This window comes from Vipera ursinii (assembly GCF_947247035.1).
Source record: "Vipera ursinii genome assembly, chromosome: 3".
In the NCBI taxonomy this organism is placed as follows: domain Eukaryota; kingdom Metazoa; phylum Chordata; class Lepidosauria; order Squamata; family Viperidae; genus Vipera; species Vipera ursinii.
The window spans coordinates 144,668,885-144,681,609 of NC_139516.1; positions in this window are offsets into that span (position 1 = coordinate 144,668,885).

Sequence of the window (12,725 nt, forward strand, 5' to 3'; positions counted from 1 at the left end):
CCCAAACTTGGAAAACAAATCCTATAGTTAAAACGCCAGCATTTTGAGAAACAGGTCCTGCCCATCCTGTAGGTTTCCCTGGTACACATTTTTACCAGTTCTAAGAGAAAAAGGATTGTTAGTGATTTTTGCATGCAGGATATCTTACTGTCATACTGAGGAGGAGAGGCTGTAGATTGGATTCAAAAGTCATGCAGGCCGCACGTGGACCAGGGAGGGCCCTGATAGTCATTCTTGATAGAAACAAATGTCACAATAAGATCAAAATTCTGTGGTTGCTGAGAGAAACAGAAACCTCTGCTACTGAAGGTTCACTGTATGGGTTCTTTAGAAGTATTTTGGAAGAATATTAGGGAAACTTGAGCTGGGACCAAAACCTTTAATTCCTCTGCTATGGTAAAGAAGAAAAAAAAACACTGAAAGGAAAATGTAAAGGAAAACAAAACACAGCCTGAGCAGCTGGAAAACTACCCCTCTTTCATCTTCCCCTTTATTTGTATAAGCTTGCTATGACATTGAAAAACCCCTTTGTATGCCAGGGATTGTCTCTGTTCTACCAGCTTGCTCTGACTGAGAAAAGCATCTTCAAAGAACGAGAAGTGGTAGAGAAGGATAAGATAGGGATGGGGGAGACAGAGCCAAAACAATGTATGCATAGAAAGCAGTAAATGCTCCCCCCCCGGTATATTATTTTATTTATATGTATTTATTAGTTGTCCAACTCAACAGACTCTGGGTAGTGTACAAAGCTAAAAGAATAACCAGGTGAAAACAGCAAAACAGACAATCGACTGAAATAATCTAGACAACAAAAATAGGGAGATTATTTGCCTTCTTTTTTTTTAAAAAAAAGTGTTTTATTATTGCTACCGTTCTACTAAAAAAAGGGGCAGCCAGTCAGTAGGGCCTCATCCTGCATGCTCAGGGTTTTTTTTCTGGATCCTGTCTGTGAGAAGTCTTCAGTAGATGTAATGAAATGACCTTGGGGAAAGGAGGTGGGAATTGCAGCCTAGGAAACAATTAGAGAAGCAGGAGCCCCCAGGGATTTAACGGCCAGGGAAAGAAAGGCCTCTCCTCAGTGGATCAAGCTTTTAAATGTAGTGGTGGGCAGACTTGCAAGATTGCAGCCCTCCCAGGTAAACCAGACAGGAAAGATGACTAGAAGAGCTAAATCTACTTTATTGTAAGTCTACATTAAGAGAATCAAGGCTGAAAGTGCCCAGCTTCCCACCGCCATTTTTAACTGCTTGATCCATTAGGGCAGGTCCTTCCTAAATTTCTTTCTCTGACTTATTGAGCCTTCTGCCTCTCAGGTCTGATGATTTCCTAGGCACCACCTCTTCCTCCATTTCCCCAAGAACGTTCTCACGTTCCATTGTACACTCCAGATGCAGTCCAGGTACTTACATGTTACCTACAATAGAGAAAAGAGAGTTGCTGTGATTCAATGAAAGGTTGTTATAATTTTTTAAATGCACAAACGTGGCAAGTCAGGTAAAAGTCTCTAGCAGAAGCATGACTCTTTCTCGCATCCTGCAGTTTATCTGTAATAAGCAACTGTTCACTGAATTCTTCCAGAACTTCAGAATTCTCCTCATACCAAGTGATAAGTTTTACTGTTAACTGCTTTCTGCCAATTGTTTTTGGCAAATGGGCTAAGGAAGGCTATTGTCATTGCTGACTGTTATCTCTGCCTCCAACCCCGACTTGGCAGAAATTCAGATCTAGCTTACTGGTGTTGGAAACCTGACTTGAATATCTGGATAAGTCAGCTCATTAACAAATAAGGAAATAGGAACCAGTCTTAACAAAATATGCACATAGCAGACGGCATTGGATGTTGTGATGTTTGTCCTCTGCTAAATTATGACATGGTTTTTATCTTGCTCCACAGTCTTCCTAATAAAGGAATGGGGAGGTCAGTGGTTATCAACATGTAATCAGCTTCGATTTTGAACTATTACATAGCACAGAAAATATTTTAAGCATTTTCACTGACACGTGCCAGGCTCAGAAATGACCATTTTCTATTCTTTACTGCTGCCTAATCCCAGTCATTAGTCTAAGCCTAACCTTATTTTAGCTAACAGGCTAGACCAACATTATCCAGTGTAGTGTTGTCTGTGTATGTTGGCCTTGCTTTGGCTGTGCTGGGTAGGAGATTATGGATATAGAAGACATTAAAGACTGCCTAACTTGCTTGTGCTTTATGCTTTGTAATAAAATTTCTATCATTACCAATAAAGCCATCATAAAGATGAACCCTTGATTAACTCAATTTTAGAAATGCACAACTGAACTATATATAACATTTTTTTTGCAGGAGTGGGTGTCTGCCTAGCGATGGAAGGTACTAAAATGCATAAGATCAACACTGTTCTTAGAATTCATATTCAGAATAGAGCTGGAAGGGTCCTCGGAGGTCTTCTAGTCCAACCTCCTGCTCAAACAAGACACCCTATACCAGACATGTCAAACACAAGGCCCGGGGGCCGGATCTGGCCCGCAAAGTGGTTTCATGTGGCCCGCGAAGCCATCCTGGAAACAGTGAGGGAACGGCCCCCACTGCCTTGGCCCTGGCCCTGAGACCCTCCTTCTGCCAGAGACCCCCAGATCTGTCCCACTCCTGCCCAGGCCCTCATAGGCACCTTTGATGCAAACGATGTAGAGCTGGCCACGCCCACCCAGTAGGCCATACACACTCTAGCCACACCCACCCAGTAGGCCACGCCCACCCTGGCCATACCCACCTGGCCCCCTGAGGGCAACCGCAATGCTGATGTGGCCCTCATTGAAATTGAGTTTGACACCCCTGCCCTATACTATTGATGGCAAACCTTTTAGATACTGAGTGCCCCCACTCTGCCCCCCATCCCTGCCCGGCTGCAGGGCCACCTACCGCCTCCACAGCCTGCCACAGCAGATCACCCAGACACCCCTGCAGTACCATGGCAGCCACACCCTCTGCCCGTGCTCCACAGCATCATCTGTGTGCGATGGGGTGTGAGGGCGGAGTCTTGACCCTGCTGCCTGGCTGCCATTTTCTTGGCTGTGCTGCTTGGGGGTGACTCTCCTCCAGGGGGGCTGCTGCTGAGGAGGGGGCCGTGGCAGGAGGTGGGGCTGGGGTGATGGTGCGCGTGTCCACAGAGAGGGCTCTGCGTGCCGCCTCTGGCACGCATTCCATAGGTTTGCCACTACTGCCCTATACCATTTCAGACAAGTGGCTGTCCAGACTCTTCTTAAAAACCTCCATTGATGAAGTACCCACAATTTCTGAAGGCAAAAGCTGTTCCACTGGTTAATTATTCTCACTCTTAGGAAGTTTCTCCTTAATAACAGATTACTTCTCTCATTGATTAGGTTCCATCCATTGTTTCTTGTCTTGCCTTCTGGTGCTTTGGAAAATAAGCTGACCCCCTCTTCTTTGAAGCATGTTAGCTGGGATAGAATTATAATTCCGGAATGAAAGGGAGAAACAAGAAAGATTAGCACACTTTTTAAAGAGTTTTCAAAGATATAAATGGCTCTTCAAGCCAGGGGTTGATTTGGAGGTAGCGGTTTTGAAAAGTAATATCTGTCATCCTGTGGCCGGATATGGGGGCAGGTCTTGTCCAATTAGCGGACAGCAGCCCATCCGGTTGGCTTGGTTCACTGACTTGTATGTCCTACGCATTCATGCAAAGGAGTCTCAAAAACAGAAAACTCCAAAACTGCCTGGAGCCAGCTTACTGTGCTTAATTATCCTTGGGTCATGTTGGGTGTTCTTAAGCTATTTGTTCCCCCCCTCTCTTTTTATGTATGGCCTAGTTTGAAACACTGTTGACAGGGGTTACAAGGTGCCACCTGTGCCCTGGGAATATGAAACTTCCTTTAGGGACTGTATTGGCTCATGACTGTGGTTGGCCTCCTCTTTCACCAGAAAGTCTGATTGTAGTGTGGTAGATGGAGAAAATGGCAGAGAGGATTACAGCCGACTTTGTGCCTTCACCCATGAGACGTTTCCCTGTAAGCACTCCTTTACTTTGCTCCATTCATTTCTGCTCTCCGCTGCCTTCGGGTTAAACAACGTAGCCTTCTGAATTTTGACATTCCTTATTTACCTCGACAGTCTCAAACTGTAGTTTCTTTCAACACGTCCTCAATCATAAGACTGAATGGTTGGATTATTTAAAAAGAAATTGAAAAGACTGAATTTCAGAGAAGCACACCGCCCCCCCCTCCATTCCAAGATCTGCAGTAGGGTTTTTAAACTGCCTTTGAGGCTGTGGACTATGTGGATTAACATCAGCAAGAAGACCAGCAATGGTGGATCAAATTCCCTTGCCCAAAGATATATGTAAAGCTCTAAAATATACTTTATCAACTTCAGGTGTCCAATGTGGAATACAGCTTCCAACCTGCCCAGATGGGATAGTTAATGGTGAGAGAGGATAAGAGATTTTGATCCTACCGAAAATAGGATGTGCTTCAGAAATGCATTCTGACAAATTGCACCTTCTAATGACTCTTAATGCTTCCTAGAATCTTCTGCCACAATATAATTACCAGCCCAACAAGGTAGACCAGACTAAGAAACCAATACGATATAAGTCAGGATTGCTTTTATTGTAACCATCACAAGAACAGGAATCTTGCAAATCTGATGTGCTTCTCCTTTCCCTGATTTTATCTTTGTGCGAACTAGGGAAAGGCTTGTCTGAGATATTTTCTCTCACTCAGGCCCCTATTATCTGACTGTTTCCTTGGTAGCAGTCTTCCTCCTGTTCTTAAAAGCCATTCTCTCTTCTCCCTATAATAATTTCTTTATGACCACACCTGGAATACTGCCACCAATTTTGGTCACCATACTACAAAAAAGATGACTTTGGAAAATGTTCAGAGAAGAGCAACTAAAGTGATCAAAGGCCTGGAGTCTAAAACATATGAAGAATGGCTGCAGGACTTGGGTCTAAAGAAAATAAGAAACAGGGGTAACATGACAGCAGTATTCCAGTATTTGAAGAGCTGCCACAAAGAAGAGAGCGTCAAACTATTCTCCAAAGCACCAGAGGGCAGGACAAGAAACAATGGATGGAAACTGACTAAAGAGAGAAGCAACTATAGAAATAAGGACAAATTTGCTAACAGTGAGGACAATTAACTAGTGGAACAGCTTGCCTTCAGAAATCATGGCTGGTCCATCACTGGAGGTGTGTGTGTGTGTGTGTGTGTGTGTATGTGTATATTTACACAAATATGAGCTGTCACTGCTGTGACTACTGCCTGTTGATGGCCTTGGGTTAGGCTGAAACAGGAAATAAGATTTGTCCCATGTTTGGGGCCTAGCAAGGTAATCTAAATACTTAACATTTCTCTCTCTCTCTCACACACACACACACGAGAGAAATGTGCAAAGTATACTTGTAGAACAGGGTTCCTTGACATTAGTCTGAAACCACTACCTAAAGTAAAGCTTGTTGTGTGTTTCCAGTGTTTACTCATAGATTTTGCATGAGGTTAGAATGGTGAATTGCATAACTATTTGGATAAGCAAGAACAAAAAAATTTCATTAAGTTTGGAAAAAAGACATTTAAGAATTGGAGGACATTGAAAGCATTTACGCAATCATGAACAAAGTGATGGGTAGCAAACTCCTTTTTAAAAAATTGTTTCAATGTTACAACAAAAATGTAATTGCTTTTGATTGGGGGAATAATTGGATAAGACAATAGAAAGTACTTTTTTTATCCAAACTAGGGTTAACAAATGATCAGTTCAGTAAACTATAGATATAGAATAAATAGATCTAAGAAACTGACAATAGGTAAACAGAGCAACTCATTCAGAACTTTATTTGCCATGTATATTGAAACAGAAATGTCCATGCAGTCAAAAGACTTGCAATGCTTAGTTAATTAACCACTTAAGACAATGTTTGCTTAAAATATAAAAGATGAACTCTAAACTAATAACTAACATGCAACATTACCTGGGTAATCACCACATAAAGACATGACTAGAATAGGCTCCAGTGACATGGTTCAATCATTAGCCTAAATCCTCAGGTACAGATTAAAAATCATAGTGTCAGGATTCAAACTAAGCCATGCTAAGCGAAAATCTAACATATCTTAGGTTTCATGTGAAATTTTTGGAAAAGTGGTTTTTGGAATAAACTATTTAAAAACATTAACACAGAATTGTACTGTTGTATGGTTAGAAAAGAACAGTAAAAGCATTTGTTTTCTAATTTGGAATTTACCTTAGTTATTTTTCTTTGGACCATAATGTTATTTTAATGGATATTTTTATATTATTAAGATAAAAATGAAAGATAGTTTATATTGTTCCTGGCCAATCCATTTTTCTCCCCTTAAGGTACAAACAAATGCCAAAGTTTTGTCCATGTTCTAAAAGAAATGTGCACTTAGCTGTTTCTTATCCATATCCAACTGAACATTTCTGCACCAGTGCCAAGTCCGTAGTAATTTATTAGCCTTTGATGAACAAACCCAAATGTCATACTTTCATTCATAGCGCCATCTCATGAAACTATTTTTTCCGGATTCTTGGGGAAGTTGAAATATTTTTTGAAGAACATCAGGAACTGTTGTTTTGGCTTACTTAGTGAATAGATAATTGCTTTCCAACACTATATTTTTTTTAGGAAATGATGTGAGTGTTGGATTGTTCCTAGACAGGGCCAGCAAGGTTTTTAAACAATTTCAATATATTCTCTAAATTGTTTTTAAACAAGGACATACATGTGATTTCAAAAGAAACAAGGGCCATGAGGACATTTAGTCTAAATCCCCGAAGCTAAATCAGTCTTTATGTAGATAAGATTTTGGCTCAGACAAATAGATCATGTGACTAAAAGCATTCTTTTTCTTTTTCCTGTTTTCAGGAAAAGAAAAAGGGGGGAAAAAAGGACTCCCAAGCAAAACCTATTACAATATCCATTGAAAAAGTTATTTACATAAGGCAAGATTATCTACAATCAGAAAATGCTTCTGGGAGATAATTTCTATGTGATCGCCACCAAAAGGTTCTGAAATTTAAGAATAACAGTTTGGATAATTAAACATATTTGAATGGCAGTTATAAGAATATGCATGTAATAATGGAAATGTCTTTATTAACATAGATAGTTCAAAGGAAACTATTTAGTAGCAAGAGTAATGAAGTTTTTATAGTTCAATTACCTAGTTTTTGTTAGATAACTTTCTTAGCAAGACAACCATTTATCCTAAATAAATTAACCAGTAAAGGTAAAGGTAAAGGTTCCCCCGCACATGCGTGCTAGTCGTTTCCGACTCTAGGGGCCAATGCTCATCTCCGTTTCAAAGCCGAAGAGCCAGCGTTTGTCCGAGGACGTCTCCGTGGTCATGTGGCCAGCATAACTGGATGCCAAAGGCGCACAGAACGCTGTTACCTTCCCACCGTAGTGGTCCCTATTTTTCTACTTGCATTTTTACGTGCTTTCAAACTGCTAGGTTGGCAGAAGCTGGGACAAGTAACAGGCGCTCACTCTGTTATGCGGCACTCGGGATTCGACCCGCCAAACTGCTGACCTTTTGATCGACAGGCTCAGCGTCCTAACCCTCTGAGCCACCGCGTCCCTAACCAACAGTACCTTTTATCTTGGTTCTGTGTTGTCTGTTTTCTCAAATAGTACATTCTGCATTTCCAGACCTGTTTTGCTAGTGAATGATAGTGTGTCCTCACTTCTGCAGCTGTAGTGATATATACTGTATATTCATGGCATATTGACATGCTTAAAATACAAATTATAAGTACACTTTTCCAGCAATATCCACTTCTCCTATAATGAGGAGAATATGAATTACTGTATGGCACTGGAGCATGACAGATAATACCCTTGTTAACTTGTGCCCCAAAGATCAGCCAGTGTATTTGAAAAAAATATATGACCCATAGGTATTTCAGAAACCCAAATGATCCTAGAATAGATTTAGCCAGCACTTCTACCTACAGTAGTACAAACATTTTTTAAGAAATTCCTGGGCTGCTCAGATAAAACAAAGGTATTATTCAGTTCAGTGTAATGTGATATGAGCAAGCAGTTTAAAAAAAGAAAAAAAATGCAGGATGAGTAGGACTGTCTAATGATAGAAAAAGATGTTCATTACTTGCTGCCCTTTAAGTGGTGAATACTTCCTCACTGTAACACAGTGTCATGGTTCCGATAGATGAGAACAGTAGAAATAAGAATTCCGAGGCAATTGCTCTCCTCAAAGAACACACTTAATGGCTACATAGTATCGGCACGAACAAAGGTGAAACCAAGACTGAAAGTCCAGAAGAGTCCTAGGATGGCAAATCTGTTTTAAATGTTGGAGTTCAACCCTGTCAAGAACCAATGGTGAAATATCACTGGGCATAGTGACCGTGCAACGGAAGCTGTAGTCTCTGAACCCACTTCTACTCCATCTTTTGGGGATTGAGTATACCCACCCAGATCTTGACAGTGTCTAGGAATCTTGTTCAACCTAGAATTGAGATGCTCCACTTTTAAATATACTGTTGATATCTGAACCTATAGCAAAGGATAAGTTCTCTCAGAGGCGATATATAGATAGTAGGAGAACTTCATGATAGGCTTTCTGATTTGACCTCTACCACTAACAGTGACTCTCACAACCAATCCCAGAGGAAGGTGTAGAACCATTGTAACATCTTATATTACACTTCCAAACCCTGGAGAAAATCCAGAAGGATATTGCAATCAATGATGTTGAAGGTCTTTCATAGATCAAAGGGGAATAAGAGGTCGGTCATGTTTCCCCCATTCTGGTCTCACCACAGGTAATCAGCAAGAGTGATCAATGTGATCATGGTATAACAGCTTGACTGAGAAAGTTTCACAGTCCTTCTGAGATCTTCCACTTTCTCAACAAGCTTAATTAAAAACTAAAAAACTAGTTGAGAGTTCTCCAAACTAGCTGGATGAAGCAATGATTTCTTCAGCAGGGGTGCATCATCACCTCTTAAAGCTGGTGGCTTTGCATCCAGGATATATTTACACTGCTCTCATCTAGCCTCTATCACCTCCATAAAGGGAGCACTGATATAACCCATAAGAAGTAAAGTTGATAAGTTGAATGGAAAACTTTTTCCATTCCTCAGGAGCAAGAAACTTACATTCACCCTAGGTAACCATGCCAGATAAAGTCTGGCACACTTCCATTGGGTCTGTCCAGTTGACAGATCTGAGATCAGAACAATTTTGTCCTCCAGATGTACTGTAAACTCTTCACAGTGGCCTAAAGGATGTTCTTTTTGGTCTGCTTTCCCCAAAAATGGGCAGAAATCAGGCAATTTCTTGGAAAGTGAGTTGGGATGTAAAAGCGAGGCAAGTTGTACCCATTCACTCGTGCATCATGTGTGAAACTAACCTCAGTGACTCTCTCCACCGCAGTCCATATATTCAAATTAATCTTTATATTGGTTTTATTGCTCAGAAGTAATTGATAATTCTATGATCTCCTCCTCTAGGGCTCTGTGTTCTCTTCAATTTTGCAAACATGATAAAAAAATTTGGTACTGCACCGGATTGTCGCAACCAAAAATGTGCTGGTGCAAGAACATTTTTGACAAAAATGGTGCAGGGCGACCAGATTAATATATAAATAGTATTTGAAAAGATAGGGATGTCGAAAGCTGGTGACAATAAACTCACCCTCATTTTGAAAGTTTGTTAAATTCTTCTACTGCCATCTGTTGATGAGAAACAATCTGCAGAGTTCCATCCGAGGTTTGTTTCCTTATAAAAGTAATGTCTTAGATCAAACACAATTCCTGGAAATTTCTTAGATGTTACCCAGGGTTTTTTTTCCACTCTCTTATAATATGGAAGTGGTTTTCCACTGCCTTATTTTCAGGATCTTTTTCCAGTCCAGTCTAGCCTACAGCCCTGGTATTTCCTGGTAGTTTCCCAAGAATTAATCAGGGCTGACCCAGCTTAACAGTCTGAGATCAGCCAAGTCATATTCCTATTTCTTGTAAAGTGTTGAACAGACAATAGTGCACCAGGAATTTATTTTACATGTTCAATGAATACCATTTTGACATCTTGAGTACAAGCATTCATAATAATTAATTCAGCTGGTGAGTATTAGAAAAGTGGTAAGTTGTTTCTTTTGAGAAACAAGAGAAAAGAACTGGAATGCTCAAGGAAACCCCAAGGTTTTAGGATAATAAAAAAATATTTTATTTATGTACTCATGGTCTGTATAGCTGCCTATCTCATAGCAGTGACTGAACAGGGTGCAAAGATTAAAACCACAACAACAACCCACGACACTGAGTCAAGACAACCCTCCAAACAAAAAGCTCTATCACCATCAGAGCTTGGCATTAGTGTAGTTTGTATGTTTGTTTATTTGCATTTGTTTATTCTTTTTGTTCTTAATTGTGAGTCACTCAGGGCAAGGTGGGCAGCTATGTAAATTGAATGAACAAATAAATAAGTCAATAATGAGGGATGGTGGGGGAGGAAAGACTGAACAAATATATTTGTTAAATATACTTTTAAGACCAAAGGTTGGGCATTTATTGGTATTCAACTATATTAAAAACCCAAGTGTTTCTTTGAAGATGCTAGGAACCAATGAATAAGCTGAGTGGATGATCTCAAAGTTTAGGCCAGGGGTAGGCAACCTTGGCTCTTTTCTGACTCATGGATGTCAACTCCCAGAGTTCCTCAGCCAGCCATGTTGAGGGGAAAGGGAGAGGTTTCCAAGCTGAGCCATGCTGGCTCAGGAATTCTGGGAGTTGACGTCCACGAGTCATAAAAGAGCCAAGGTTGCCTACCCCTGGTCTAGGCGGAAAACTTCCAGAAATAGTTTCATCATCAAGGAATTATTTTGAGATATTTGTAAAGAAGTAGAAGTTGTTAATTCTAGCACTCAAGCTGTTAGGAGGGATTTTGTCACAATCTCAAATTCTAGGCTTGGATAGCTTCTGCCCATCAGCGTTTACATGGCGAGGACTCTTTGACAGAGATTAAAAAGATTTATGTTACAAATCCTGATGAGAGTAAGGCTATTCTATTGCGATGTAGACCTTGTTAATTATAGACCCATTAACCTAGTTAATATGATCAGAAACACACACATAATGGAGGGATTGGACTGAAGAGGAGACTGGTATTTTTAAAAAGAAACAAAATGTGATAATCTTTCCTACAGATTCGTAATAAAAAATGGAACTAGATCCATATTAGATCACTGGAAGCAGGCAATTACATGAAACTGATCGACTCTGGTTCATTCATTCCTAATCTTTTAAATATTTCTTTGAAGTTTTTATTTGCTCTGTGTGAACAATTATTCAAATCCAGGTGCTGTTCAATAGGCAATATGTATGGCTTTTGGAAGTTCCCCGTAAAAAGCAGGGATTCCCCCCCACCGGTTGTCTGAAAAATTGGCAGATCTGTACCTTCAAGAGCGAGCAGAATATCCAAAAAAAATGCTATGCCAACTGGATGGGTAACATAATGACAACAACAAACAAGGAAGCGTTGTTAAGAGCAATGAGAAACAAGAAATGGATGAAAAGACAGTAAATTAAGAACAAACAGAACCAAAAATAAATCGAAATAGGTTATCAAAGAATAATGATGACAGAATGTTTATTTTGGTATGTCCCCATTTTCAAAAACTAAACAGGTAGGTAGGTAAAAGAAAATGAAACCCCACAATGAAGACAGAGAGAAATAAGGAAAAGTGAAGAAAATGAAGATTGGGAAGAAGGTGAGTAAAAAAATATTAACAGGAAGAACAAACAGGAAAAAAAACACGTTCCTAGTTAGCACGGAAGTCAGAATACAAAATGGAATAAGGAACTGAGTAAGTGGGTGAAGGATGAAGGTAAAGATTGAAGGGCTCAAGAAAATATAACCAGGGGAACCCATAAGACAGACACAGGTGAAACTGTGAGCGATTGCTAAACATGCAACAGATGGGAAATATATGAAGACTCGTGAAGACAAGGAGACTTAACTTGGGCCAAGCAACTGAGAACTGACATTCCTGTCTTTTAACAAATGAAGATGCCATTGCTAGGTCTGATAGGCACGGTACCAGAGGTCCCCAAACTTGGCCACTGTATGACTTGTAGACTTCAACTCCCAGAATTCCTCAGTCAGCCATGTACTATACAACCAGGCATTTCTTTACAACATTTTTTTCAGGGCTATAAATTGGAAGACGTGCTCTAGGGCAGACGTCAAACACAAGGCTCGGGGGCCAGATCCGGCCCGTGAAGTGGTTTCATGCAGCCCACGAAGCCATCCTGGAAACAGTGAGGGAACGGCCCCCACTGCCTTGGCCCTGAGACCCTCCTCCTGCCAGAGACCTCAGATCTGTCCCATTCCTGCCTAGGCCCCCATAGGCACCCTTGATGCGAACGATGTAGAGCTGGCCATGCCCACCCAGTAGGCCACACCCACCCTGGCCACACCCACCCGGCCCCGAGGGCAACCGCAATGCTGATGCGGCCCTCAATGAAATTGAGTTTGACACCCCTGCTCTAGGGCTACCATGTCTTTTAATTTATTCTGTTGCAATATAAAAATCAAATTCAATATTCAAGGCAAAATGCTATTGCAACAAGATTATTGATATGACTTTTGAGGATTAATGCACACAGAACGATTAAAGGCCTGTTTGTAATAAACCATGAACTCTGTTAATTTTCTCTTCTACTGAGCAAGACGGAG